The 12,500-nt window shown below is 50.0% G+C and overlaps 1 long non-coding RNA gene across 1 annotated transcript in view; it reads right to left on the bottom strand.

Moving 5' to 3' along the window:
* Positions 1–12,500, bottom strand: part of LOC118941408 — a 33,069-nt gene that overhangs the window by 7,779 nt on the left and 12,790 nt on the right. Inside the window, exon 2 of the long non-coding RNA XR_005037626.1 lies at positions 3,968–4,083. This is a non-coding gene — a long non-coding RNA (uncharacterized LOC118941408). The remainder of the gene's footprint in view (positions 1–3,967; positions 4,084–12,500) is intronic.

The following is a 12,500-nucleotide window of genomic DNA, read 5'->3' as shown; positions in this document are numbered from 1 at the left end:
TGTGTCGCGCCTGCAGGGTTGAAATATGCTTTTCTCTCTATGTTTACGGAGGTGCTATCCTCAGATTATAGCATCGTTTGCTTTCGCCGAAAAGCCTTTTTGAAATCTGACACGTTGGCTGGATTCACAACACATGTAGCTTTAATTTGGTGTTTAAAATGTGTGATTTAATGAAAGTTTGATTTTTATAGTAAATTTATTTGAATTTGGCGCTCTGCATTTCCCCTGGCTTTTGGCCAGGTGGGCCGCTAGATATCCCAGAGAGGTTTTAACCCAGTCCTGGAATGGGCACATTTCCTCATAACTGACCTGCCATCCAGGATCCCCTTAGATGACGCTTTAGGTGGCTTTCCAACCGTCCATTTAATTCCCCTTCCCAAGTTACCCTCAGCCAAGGAGACGGCTCAGCCAAGGAGACGGCTCAGCCAAGGAGACGGCTCAGCCAAGGAGACGGCTCAGCCAAGGAGACGGCTCAGTCAAGGAGACGGCTCAGCCAAGGAGACGGCTCAGCCAAGGAGACGGCTCAGTTCAGGGTGCAGCACGTCTTCCGGATCCATGGACTTTCCGGTGGACATGGTCTCCACTTCTGGTTCTGGAAGGCGTTCTGCACCCTCAATGGGTCGTCAGCCAGCCTGTCTTCTGGTTTCCACCCCCAATCTTACGGCCAGTTGGAGCGAGCCAATCAGGACCTGGCAACAGCCCTTCATTGCCTCGTCTCCTCCAACCCCACCACATGGAGCCAGCAACTTGAACTTGAACTGCCCTGTTGGTTAAGGGCTTGAAAAGTAAGCATTTCATGGTAAGGTCTACACTTGTTGTATCCGGTGCAGGTGAGAAAGTTTGATTTCTTTGGGTGGAATACGCCCACCACAGCCTTCCCTGCTCGGCGACTGGTCTCTCACCCATCGAGTGTCTCTTGGGATATCAGCCCCCGCTCTTCCCCGAGCATGAGGAGGAAGTCAGCCATCCCTGCTCGGCTACTGGTCTCTCACCCTTCGAGTGTCTCTTGGGATATCAGCCCCCGCTCTTTCCCGAGCAAGAGGAGGAAGTCAGCCATCCCTGCTCGGCTACTGGTCTCTCACCCTTCGAGTGTCTCTTGGGATATCAGCCCCCGCTCTTCCCAGAGCAAGAGGAGGAAGTCAGCCTTCCCTGCTCGGCTACTGGTCTCTCACCCATCGAGTGTCTCTTGGGATATCAGCCCCCGCTCTTCCCAGAGCAAGAGGAGGAAGTCAGCCTTCCCTGCTCGGCTACTGGTCTCTCACCCATCGAGTGTCTCTTGGGATATCAGCCCCCGCTCTTCCCTGAGCAAGAGGAGGAAGTCAGCCTTCCCTGCTCGGCTACTGGTCTCTCACCCATCGAGTGTCTCTTGGGATATCAGCCCCCGCTCTTCCCTGAGCAAGAGGAGGAAGTCAGCCTTCCCTGCTCGGCTACTGGTCTCTCACCCATCGAGTGTCTCTTGGGATATCAGCCCCCGCTCTTCCCCGAGCAAGAGGAGGAAGTCAGCCTTCCCTCTGCCCAGATGTTCATCCGCTGCTGTCTCCGTACCTGGAAGAGAGCACGGGTCGAGCTGTTGAAGACCACTTCCGGGTATCGGCGACAAGCGGATCGCCACTGGACCTCTGCTTCCTGCTATCGGCTCAGTCAGAGGATATGGTTGTCCACTCGGGACCTGCCCCTCCGGGTGGACTCCGGTAAACTTCCTCCCCCGTTTCATCGGCCCTAACCATTTCTAAAGTACTTATCCTCTCTGCTGTTCGTCTTCTGATGCACCCCGTATACATCCCACAGATTAAACTTCTGTCTCCTCTTTCTGTTTGTCTGTTGCCAGTTTATCTTGTCAGTTTTTACCAGTGTGATTTCACGTTGTCTTGTTTCTCAAGTGTTTTTTCCCAAGTTTTCTCGGTTCTGACCATTCAGCCCTGACCCTGAGCTTTCTGCCGTCCTGTACCTACCTGACTCTGACCTGACAACAAACCTCTGCCTGTAGACGACCTGCCCTTTGTGTTATAATAAATTATTGAGAACTGTACTATCTGCATCTGGGTTATAACAGTTGTGGCACGGGGCAAATGTGATGCTAACGATCATCCATATGATTCATGGATATTTACATGGCATTTGTCTTCTTCAAAAGTAGATTATGAAAAAAACTGAGTGAGGTTTCAGCTCATGCCAAACACTAAAACCACTCAACAACATATTTAATCCAATACATTCTAGTCCCTTCTCATTAACAACATATCGCTAATGAACACTTTTGTCGTTTGGACTTCCTAAGTGGATCCATTGTTGTCTATTTATCCGAATGTAAAACAGAACACTGGTATCTAATCCCATTGTTGTCTATTTATCAGAATGTAAAACAGAACACTGGTATCTAATCCCATTGTTGTCTACTACAGTGTTGTGAGGGAGGAGCCATTAAACAGTAGACACAGCGTAGCGAAGCATTTCACTGTCAAGAAACAAGGTGGTGGAGTCATGTGAACACTTCTATTGCAGAGTACCTTCTCACTGTCTCTCCCTGCCTCCATGTCTGTCAGTCTCATCCACCTAGCTCTATTTTCCCCAGTCTTTTCTTGATCAATCCTTCATCACTCACACTCTTTCTATTTTTATCTCTCTCCCTCTCTCTCTGTCTCTCTCTCTCTCTCTCTCTCTCTCTCTCTCTGTTTATTAGATAAGTAGAAACAATGGGAGGAGTTAGATTTCCTCTGACAGGATAATACTGACACACACACACACACAAACACACACACACACACACTCACTCAAGAGGCTACAGCAGCACATGTGCCCTACTCCACCATTCACTCCTTCTCCCTGCCTCACTCTTCCCATCTTCTCCTCCTCTACCTCTCTCTTTTACTCTTTCACTTCACCTCGTTCAACTTCTTCTATATAGTTATTTCACTTACAGCACGTTTATACATTCACACTCAAATAAAACACACATCGGACAAATGGCTTGTGCTTACACACACACACACACAGATAATGAGATTACTGTGAGTGTGTTACTGCGTCACCCCGCTGAGCCAGATTAGAGACAATCACCTCAGACCAACGCATAGCCTTATACACGAACACAGAGACCCTCCTCTCTGTAACTGTCTCTGTAACTGTCTCTGTAACTGTCTCTGTAACTATCTCTGTCTGTTTCTCGTTTGCTCTCTCTCCTTCATTATTTATCTCTCTCATTTCTCTCTCTCTCTCTCTCTCTCTCTCTCACAAACACACATACACATATACCTTCCTCCCCCTCCACAAACACATATACCCTCCTCCCCCTCCACAAACACATATACCCTCCTCTCCTTCCACAAACACAGTTACCCTCCTCTCCTTCCACAAACACATATACCCTCCTCCCCCTCCACAAACACATATACCCTCCTCCCCCTCCGCAAACACATATACCCTCCTCCCCCTCCACAAACACATATACCCTCCTCCCCCTCCACAAACACAGTTACCCTCCTCCTCCTCCACAAACACATATACCCTCCTCCCCCTCCACAAACACATATACCCTCCTCCCCCTCCACAAACACATATACCCTCCTCCCCCTCCACAAACACATATACCCTCCTCCCCCTCCACAAACACAGTTCCCCTCCTCCCCCTCCACTAACACAGTTACCCTCCTCCCCCTCCACAAACACAGTTACCCTCCTCCCCCTCCACAAACACAGATACCCTCCTCCCCCTCCACAAACACAGAGACCCTCCTCCCCCTCCACAAACACAGTTCCCCTCCTCCCCCTCCACAAACACAGTTACCCTCCTCCCCCTCCACAAACACAGTTACCCTCCTCCCCCTCCACAAACACAGTTACCCTCCTCCCCCTCCACAAACACAGTTACCCTCCTCCCCCTCCACAAACACAGTTCCCCTCCTCCCCCTCCACAAACAGTTACCCTCCTCTCCTTCCACAAACACAGTTCCCCTCCTCCCCCTCTCACCTGTGCTCTGTCCTCTGTATCAGGGCTCCATCATGGTGTATCCCCAGTTACTCCCCCTCTCTGATCTCTCTCTGGACATCCTGGTGAGGAAGAGGAGGGTGCTGCTTCTTCATCTCCTGCTGATACAACACAACATGATTGATCGCCAGATAAATATTGAACAAACTATCAATTACAAATGTGTTGATATGTAACCTGTTGCTAGGCTTACAGGAAGGTTAAGAGTCAGAGTAAATGTGTTGATATGTAACCTGTTGCTAGGGTTACAGGAAGGTTAAGAGTCAGAGTAAATGTGTTGATATGTAACCTGTTGGTAGGGTTACAGTAAGGTTAAGAGTCAGGGTAAATGTGTTGATATGTAACCTGTTGCCAGGGTTACAGTAAGGTTAAGAGTCAGGGTAAATGTGTTGATATGTAACCTGTTGCTAGGGTTACAGGAAGGTTAAGAGTCAGAGTAAATGTGTTGATATGTAACCTGTTGCTAGGGTTACAGTAAGGTTAAGAGTCAGAGTAAATGTGTTGATATGTAACCTGTTGCTAGGGTTACAGTACGGTTAGGAGTCAGGGTAAATGTGTTTATATGTAACCTGTTGCTAGGGTTACAGGAAGGTTAAGAGTCAGAGTGAATGTGTTGATATGTAACCTGTTGCTAGGGTTACAGTAAGGTTTAGAGTCAGGGTAAAGGTTAGGGTAATGGTTAAGGTTAGGGTTAATATAGTATTATTATTATATTAAAGCTAGTATAAAAGTCAGCTCTGGATAAATACTGTATATTCAGACAGAAGAAACTCTAAATCTTCTTTAAAAGTGCTTTCCTCACCATCGTGAATAAGCATGCCCCTTTCAATAAAAATTTAAATAAGAACAGATATAGCCCTTGGTTCACTCCAGACTTGACTGCCCTTGACCAGCACAAAAACATCCTGTGGCGTACTGCACTAGCTTCGAATAGTCCCCACGTTATGCAACTTTTCAGAGAAGCCAGGAACCAATACACAGCTTTTTCAAACAGAAATTTGCATCCTGCAGCATTAATTCCAAAACGTTTTGGGACACTGTAAAGTCCATGGAGAATAAGAGCACCTCCTCCAAGCTGCCCACTGCACTGAGGCTAGGAAACACTGTCACCACCGATTAAATACATTATAATTGGGAATTTCAATAAGCATTTCTCTACGGCTGGCCATGCTTTCCACCTGGCTACTCCTACCCCGGCCAACAGCTCTACACCTCCTGCAGCAACTTGCCCAAGCCTCTCCAGCTTCTCCTTCACCCAAATCCAGACAGCTGATGTTCTGAAAGAGCTGCCAAATCTGGATCCCTACAAATCAGCTGGGCTAGACAATCTAGACCCTCTCTTCCTAAAATTATCTGCCACCATTGTTGCAACAACTATTACCAGTCTGTTCAACCTCTCTTTCGTATCGTCTGAGATTCCCATAGATTGGAAAGCTGCCGCGGTCATCCCGCTCTTCAAAGGGGGAGACACTCTAGTCCCAAACTGTTACAGACTGTCACGACTTCCGCCGAAAATGGTCCCTTTCCTTGTTCAGGCGGTGTTCGGCGGTCGACGTCACTGACCTTCCAGCCATTGCTGATCCATTTTTCATTGGTTTTGTCTTGTCTCACATCACACCTGGTTTCAACCCCATCATTACATGTTGTGTATTTAACCCTCTGTTTTACCTCATGTCTTTGTCGGTGATTGTTCGTTGTATGTATTGGTGCAACGGGTTCTGTACCAACTTTCTTTATTTTGTATATGTTGGTTTTTGGAGTTTGTGAGAATTTATTAAATAACTCAGTTTATACCTAGTTCGTTCTCCTGCACCTGACTTCCCTGCCACCAGCACGCACCCTCACCACCTGGGGGCGGCCCGTCAGGAAGTCCAGAACCCAGTTGCACAGGGCGGGGTCGAGACCCAGGGTCTCGAGCTTGATGACGAGTTTGGAGGGTACTATGGTGTTAAATGCTGGGCTGTAGTGGATGAACAGCATTCTCACATAGGTATTCCTCTGGTCCAGATGGGATAGGGCAGTGTGCAGTGTGGTTGAGATTGCATCGTCTGTGGACCTATTGGGGCGGTAAGCAAATTGGAGTGGGTCTAGGGTGTCAGGTAGGGTGGAGGTGATATGGTCCTTGACTAGTCTCTCAAAGCACTTCATGATGACGGAAGTGAGTGCTAGTTCACATTAGAGTTTAGGAGCCTGGCTGCCGGCACGGGATGGGACAACAGGGCCCTGATCGATCACTACCGCTGCAGGCTGCGCGAGGACGTCCGTCGGGAGCTGGCCTGCAGAGACACCACCCTCACATTTGACCAGCTGGTGGACCTGTCCATCCGGCTGGACAACCTGCTGGCTACTCGCGGATGTTCAGATCGGGATCTGGTGGTTCCATCCTCCAGCATCCCCTCTCCGATACCCATGGAGCTGGGAGGGGGCGGTGCGCAGGGAGACCAGAGGAGGTCACACTGCCAGTCGGTGCCGGTTGGGTTTCTCTGCGAATCGCTCAGTCATCACACCAGGTGAGCTGGCACCATCCTCACCCAGAGTCCTCTGTTCTATAGGGCTCTGATCCATCACACTGTAGTACACTACTGTCTATAGGGCTCTGATCCATCACACTGTAGTACACTACTGTCTATAGGGCTCTGATCCATCACACTGTAGTACACTACTGTCTATAGGGCTCTGATCCATCACACTGTAGTACACTACTGTCTATAGGGCTCTGATCCATCACACTGTAGTACACTACTGTCTACAGGGCTCTGATCCATCATACTGTAGTACACTACTGTCTATAGGGCTCTGGTCCTTCATACTGTAGTACACTACTGTCTATAGGGCTCTGATCCATCATAAATAGTGCACTACTGTCTATTGGGCTCTGATCCATCATACTGTATGTAGTACACTACTGTCTATAGGGCTCTGATCCTATATACTGTAGTACACTACTGTCTATAGGGCTCTGATACATTATACTGTAGTACACTACTGTCTAGAGGGCTCTGATCCATCATAAATAGTACACTACTGCACATAGGTAAGTAGTGCACTATTTTGTCATTCTGGACATGTGCAATGTCTGTATTCTGAATGATTTACAAGCAACATGATTTTCCATGTGAAAAGAGAAATGGTTTTAACGAGACAATGAAAGAGAGATCCGTTTCCCCCCTCACTCTAATCAAAGACCGCGGCTGTCCTCCGAGAGAGAGAGGGAGGAGATGGAGGGAGAGAGAGAGGGGGGAGGAGATGGAGGGAGAGAGAGAGGGGGGAGGAGATGGAGGGAGAGAGAGGGGGGAGGAGATGGAGGGAGAGAGAGGGGGGAGGAGATGGAGGGAGAGAGAGAGGGGGGAGGAGATGGAGGGAGAGAGAGGGGGAGGAGATGGAGGGAGAGAGAGGGGGGAGGAGATGGAGGGAGAGAGAGGGGGAGGAGATGGAGGGAGAGAGGGGGGGTGGAGGGAGAGAGGGGGGATGGAGGGAGAGAGAGGCATCCGTTTCCCCCCTCACTCTAATCAAAGACCGCGGCTGTTCCCTGAGAGAGAGAGGGAGGAGAGAGAGGGAGAGAGAGGGGGGTGGGAGATGGAGGGAGAGAGAGGGAGGAGATGGAGGGAGAGAGAGGGAGGAGATGGAGGGAGAGAGAGGGGGTGGGAGATGGAGGGAGAGAGGGGGGGTAGGAGATGGAGGGAGAGAGGGGGGAGATGGAGGGAGAGAGAGAGGGGGTAGGAGATGGAGGGAGAGAGGGGGGAGATGGAGGGAGAGAGAGAGGGGGTGGGAGATGGAGGGAGAGAGAGGGGGGAGGAGATGGAGGGAGAGAGGGGGGAGATGGAGGGAGATAGAGAGGGGTGAGGAGATGGAGGGAGAGAGGGGGGAGATGGAGGGAGAGAGAGAGGGGTGAGGAGATGGAGGGAGAGAGAGAGGGGTAGGAGATGAAGGGAGAGAGATGGGGGAGAGGAAAGAGGCAAGAAACAGAGGAGGGGGGGAAGACATATGGAGAGAGTGAGCACAGAAGGAAAAGAGAGAGGAGACAGGTGGAGGAGCTACAGTATCAGAACAGAGAGAAGACAGGTGGAGGAGCTACAGTATCAGAACAGAGAGAAGACAGGTGGAGGAGCTACAGTATCAGAACAGAGAGAAGAGACAGGTGGAGGAGCTACAGTGTCAGAACAGAGAGAAGACAGGTGGAGGAGCTACAGTATCAGAACAGAGAGAGAGGAGACAGGTGGAGGAGCTACAGTATCAGAACAGAGAGGAGACAGGTGGAGGAGCTACAGTATCAGAACAGAGAGGAGACAGATGGAGGAGCTACAGTATCAGAACAGAGAGGAGACAGGTGGAGGAGCTACAGTATCAGAACAGAGAGGAGACAGGTGGAGGAGCTACAGTATCAGAACAGATAGAGGAGACAGATGGAGGAGCTACAGTATCAGAACAGATAGAGGAGACAGGTGGAGGAGCTACAGTATCAGAACAGAGAGGAGACAGGTGGAGGAGCTACAGTATCAGAACAGAGAGAGGAGACAGGTGGAGGAGCTACAGTATCAGAACAGATAGAGGAAACAGGTGGAGGAGCTACAGTATCAGAACAGAGAGGAGACAGATGGAGGAGCTACAGTATCAGAACAGAGAGGAGACAGATGGAGGAGCTACAGTATCAGAACAGATAGAGGAGACAGGTGGAGGAGCTACAGTATCAGAACAGAGAGGAGACAGGTGGAGGAGCTACAGCATCAGAACAGAGAGGAGACAGGTGGAGGAGCTACAGTATCAGAACAGATAGAGGAGACAGGTGGAGGAGCTACAGTATCAGAACAGAGAGGAGACAGATGGAGGAGCTACAGTATCAGAACAGAGAGAAGAGACAGGTGGAGGAGCTACAGTATCAGAACAGAGAGAGGAGACAGGTGGAGGAGCTACAGTATCAGAACAGAGAGGAGACAGGTGGAGGAGCTACAGTATCAGAACAGAGAGGAGACAGATGGAGGAGCTACAGTATCAGAACAGATAGAGGAGACAGGTGGAGGAGCTACAGTATCAGAACAGAGAGGAGACAGGTGGAGGAGCAACAGCATCAGAACAGAGAGAGGAGACAGGTGGAGGAGCTACAGTATCAGAACAGAGAGGAGACAGGTGGAGGAGCAACAGCATCAGAACAGAGAGAGGAGACAGGTGGAGGAGCTACAGCATCAGAACAGAGAGAGGAGACAGGTGGAGGAGCTACAGTATCAGAACAGAGAGAGGAGACAGGTGGAGGAGCTACAGTATCAGAACAGAGAGGAGACAGGTGGAGGAGCAACAGCATCAGAACAGAGAGAGGAGACAGATGGAGGAGCTACAGTATCAGAACAGAGAGAGGAGACAGGTGGAGGAGCTACAGTATCAAAACAGAGAGAGGACAGATGGAGGAGCTACAGTATCAGAACAGAGAGGAGACAGGTGGAGGAGCTACAGTATCAGAACAGAGAGAGGACAGATGGAGGAGCTACAGTATCAGAACAGAGAGAAGACAGGTGGAGGAGCTACAGTATCAGAACAGAGAGAAGAGACAGGTGGAGGAGCTACAGTGTCAGAACAGAGAGAAGACAGGTGGAGGAGCTACAGTATCAGAACAGAGAGAGAGGAGACAGGTGGAGGAGCTACAGTATCAGAACAGAGAGAGGAGACAGGTGGAGGAGCTACAGTATCAGAACAGAGAGGAGACAGGTGGAGGAGCTACAGTATCAGAACAGAGAGGAGACAGGTGGAGGAGCTACAGTATCAGAACAGAGAGGAGACAGATGGAGGAGCTACAGTATCAGAACAGATAGAGGAGACAGGTGGAGGAGCTACAGTATCAGAACAGAGAGAGGACAGATGGAGGAGCTACAGTATCAGAACAGAGAGAAGACAGGTGGAGGAGCTACAGTATCAGAACAGAGAGAAGAGACAGGTGGAGGAGCTACAGTGTCAGAACAGAGAGAAGACAGGTGGAGGAGCTACAGTATCAGAACAGAGAGAGAGGAGACAGGTGGAGGAGCTACAGTATCAGAACAGAGAGGAGACAGGTGGAGGAGCTACAGTATCAGAACAGAGAGGAGACAGGTGGAGGAGCTACAGTATCAGAACAGAGAGGAGACAGATGGAGGAGCTACAGTATCAGAACAGATAGAGGAGACAGATGGAGGAGCTACAGTATCAGAACAGATAGAGGAGACAGGTGGAGGAGCTACAGTATCAGAACAGAGAGGAGACAGGTGGAGGAGCTACAGTATCAGAACAGAGAGAGGAGACAGGTGGAGGAGCTACAGTATCAGAACAGATAGAGGAAACAGGTGGAGGAGCTACAGTATCAGAACAGAGAGGAGACAGATGGAGGAGCTACAGTATCAGAACAGAGAGGAGACAGATGGAGGAGCTACAGTATCAGAACAGATAGAGGAGACAGGTGGAGGAGCTACAGTATCAGAACAGAGAGGAGACAGGTGGAGGAGCTACAGCATCAGAACAGAGAGGAGACAGGTGGAGGAGCTACAGTATCAGAACAGATAGAGGAGACAGGTGGAGGAGCTACAGTATCAGAACAGAGAGGAGACAGATGGAGGAGCTACAGTATCAGAACAGAGAGAGGAGACAGGTGGAGGAGCTACAGTATCAGAACAGAGAGAGGAGACAGGTGGAGGAGCTACAGCATCAGAACAGAGAGGAGACAGGTGGAGGAGCTACAGTATCAGAACAGAGAGGAGACAGATGGAGGAGCTACAGTATCAGAACAGATAGAGGAGACAGGTGGAGGAGCTACAGTATCAGAACAGAGAGGAGACAGGTGGAGGAGCAACAGCATCAGAACAGAGAGAGGAGACAGGTGGAGGAGCTACAGTATCAGAACAGAGAGGAGACAGGTGGAGGAGCAACAGCATCAGAACAGAGAGAGGAGACAGGTGGAGGAGCTACAGCATCAGAACAGAGAGAGGAGACAGGTGGAGGAGCTACAGTATCAGAACAGAGAGAGGAGACAGGTGGAGGAGCTACAGTATCAGAACAGAGAGGAGACAGGTGGAGGAGCAACAGCATCAGAACAGAGAGAGGAGACAGATGGAGGAGCTACAGTATCAGAACAGAGAGAGGAGACAGGTGGAGGAGCTACAGTATCAAAACAGAGAGAGGACAGATGGAGGAGCTACAGTATCAGAACAGAGAGGAGACAGGTGGAGGAGCTACAGTATCAGAACAGAGAGAGGACAGATGGAGGAGCTACAGTATCAGAACAGAGAGGAGACAGGTGGAGGAGCTACAGCATCAGAACAGAGAGAGGAGACAGGTGGAGGAGCTACAGTATCAGAACAGAGAGGAGACAGGTGGAGGAGCTACAGTATCAGAACAGAGAGGAGACAGGTGGAGGAGCTACAGTATCAGAACAGAGAGGAGACAGATGGAGGAGCTACAGTATCAGAACAGATAGAGGAGACAGGTGGAGGAGCTACAGTATCAGAACAGAGAGGAGACAGGTGGAGGAGCAACAGCATCAGAATAGAGAGAGGAGACAGGTGGAGGAGCTACAGTATCAGAACAGAGAGGAGACAGGTGGAGGAGCAACAGCATCAGAACAGAGAGAGGAGACAGGTGGAGGAGCTACAGCATCAGAACAGAGAGAGGAGACAGGTGGAGGAGCTACAGTATCAAAACAGAGAGAGGACAGATGGAGGAGCTACAGTATCAGAACAGAGAGGAGACAGGTGGAGGAGCTACAGTATCAGAACAGAGAGAGGACAGATGGAGGAGCTACAGTATCAGAACAGAGAGGAGACAGGTGGAGGAGCTACAGCATCAGAACAGAGAGAGGAGACAGGTGGAGGAGCTACAGTATCAGAACAGAGAGGAGACAGGTGGAGGAGCTACAGCATCAGAACAGAGAGAGGACAGATGGAGGAGCTACAGTATCAGAACAGAGAGAGGAGACAGGTGGAGGAGCTACAGTATCAGAACAGATAGAGGAGACAGATGGAGGAGCTACAGTATCAGAACAGAGAGGAGACAGGTGGAGGAGCTACAGCATCAGAACAGAGAGAGGAGACAGGTGGAGGAGCTACAGCATCAGAACAGAGAGAGGAGACAGGTGGAGGAGCTACAGTATCAGAACAGAGAGGGGACAGATGGAGGAGCTACAGCATCAGAACAGAGAGAGGACAGATGGAGGAGCTACAGTATCAGAACAGAGAGGAGACAGGTGGAGGAGCTACAGTATCAGAACAGAGAGGAGACAGGTGGAGGAGCTACAGCATCAGAACAGAGAGAGGAGACAGGTGGAGGAGCTACAGTATCAGAACAGAGAGAGAGGAGACAGGTGGAGGAGCTACAGTATCAGAACAGAGAGGAGACAGGTGGAGGAGCTACAGCATCAGAACAGAGAGAGGAGACAGGTGGAGGAGCTACAGTATCAGAACAGAGAGAGGACTGCATGAGACAGTCAGACAACAGAGAGACAGAGAAAGAATAGTGCAGAACAGATCTCTATGCCAGTTAGAAAGATTTTGCTGCTCTGTGC

This window comes from Oncorhynchus mykiss, chromosome 19 (genome assembly GCF_013265735.2).
Source record: "Oncorhynchus mykiss isolate Arlee chromosome 19, USDA_OmykA_1.1, whole genome shotgun sequence".
Classification (NCBI taxonomy): domain Eukaryota; kingdom Metazoa; phylum Chordata; class Actinopteri; order Salmoniformes; family Salmonidae; genus Oncorhynchus; species Oncorhynchus mykiss.
This window is presented reverse-complemented; position numbering and strand designations above follow the sequence as displayed.